Raw genomic sequence first — 1,972 nt, forward strand, 5'->3', positions numbered from 1 at the left:
ATTATGCTAAATGAAAGTTGATGTGTTCTAATGAATGACAAACACACTAAGATATTGAATTCTCATGTAATAATCCTTTTTAATTTTAATTTACACTTTGACAACACGATTAATAATTGAAGAATCAATGTTTCTATTTTATTCAACAATATCTTTCGAGTAATGTTAAATATACTCTCATAAATGACCCAACTATATTTAGATGACGGATGCGAACATATAAGAGTACAAGAATTTTTGTGAGCACTTAAAGATTTACATAGAGTATAGTGGTATATTTCTATCTCCAATCGGATCCTATGACAATTTACATCATGTCAAGCTTATTTTCGTTTTTTCTAATGCATAAAATAAACCACAAAATTCATACAACTACTGTGCACAATAATTGTACAGAAAAGATAATCAAGTAAACGGTAAACCATTCAAAATCCAAAAATGTGTTTTTGATGTCAAATGTGTAAAATTAAAGATTAAAAACTCATATTATAAAGTTCATCATTCTCATAGCACAAACAAATCTAGTTTAACATGTTGTGAAAGAAGAAAAAAAAGATATAAAGTTGTTCATCACCCGAAAAATCTTAAATTCAATATTGATGTTCTTGAATCTCGATGTGTTCCTTGCTTCCTTTTGTAATTAACTCTCCATCCCCTAATTATGTTTGAGAGTTGGTATTTATAGTACTCTCCAAGAAGTCCCAAAAAAGTCCCTAGAATTTGTGAAAAAAATCATCCAAAGAGGAAGTTTCTTCTTGAATTGAAATTCTAAACAAAAACCAACTTTTTCGTCGTGATTAGCCTAGGCAATCGCCCATACATCCCTTCAAGCTTTGATATTAGGGTTTCATGTGTCAATGGTCGCCTAACCAATATAACTGGGTAGTCGCCCAGTTATATAAACTTTCAAATTTTACACTTTAGTCTTCGAATTTAATTCTTGATTTTTTTTAAAATATCATTTTCTTTCAAATTCAACCCTTCAACTTCTAATTATATCCAATTGAAACAGCAACATCTTTAATCTTCATTTTGTGGTCGTCCGAATTAAATATTGGAATGATGCAATTTAGCTATGGGAAAATTGAAGCAGAGGCCCCAAATTTTTAAAACATTAGCAGACTTTTCTCAAATCTTTAATTTGTTGCAACTGTCATCCCAAACCTTTCGAAATGTTGCGACGGAGGCCCCTTTTGACGATTTTCATCCAAATGTCTGTTAGTTGACCAAAAAATTTTACTTTGACCATATTTTTAATATTTTTGAAAGGGTAAAATAGTAACTTTTCATTTATTACATTAAAATAAGTTAGAAATTAAATNATAATCAATTCTACCAGTAAATTATATGTATGTATATGTTGTATATATATGTGGACAAACTCACAGTGTGTGTATGGTGGGTTATTGCAGGGTCTCCAATCTCTAGGTATTCCTTTCTTGGCTACATTTCTTTAGTATATTTCTTCTAGTGAACATTTTGAGTTTTTTGAGTTTGAGTTCTGTTGACACACTAAAAGTGCAGCCCAAATCGAATAGCATAGGGAATGAAGCCCAATTGAGGAATCTCCAAATCAAATAGCCCAAAGAATGAAATCCAACTGGGCAATTCAGGATAAAGACTCAGATAGGGTTATTAATGAATATAGTGGAAGCTCACGAACACAGTAATATCATTGCCCAAACTTGCAAGATGCCTAAAATCTGAGCGAATGAAGTGCCTTACAGTCGCCCAGAGCTATGACCATGTTCTCGCCCAAACCTTCAAATCGCCCAGAATCTTAGTAAACATAATATGTTATGGTATCCAGAAGTGCAGTTATTGAAGCAGTTATCGAGTAACCTTATCACGTTCCACGATTCAAGGAGTTCAGTTGAAGACGATTGAATGACAAAGAGTAGTGGCAACAGTTAGAGACGGCAGTTCCACGACAAGTTAGCCACCATAAAGAAAGTGGGTAGTTATAAAGCAA

The sequence above is a fragment of the Olea europaea genome, chromosome 18 (assembly GCF_002742605.1).
Source record: "Olea europaea var. sylvestris chromosome 18, O_europaea_v1, whole genome shotgun sequence".
In the NCBI taxonomy this organism is placed as follows: Eukaryota; Viridiplantae; Streptophyta; class Magnoliopsida; order Lamiales; family Oleaceae; genus Olea; species Olea europaea.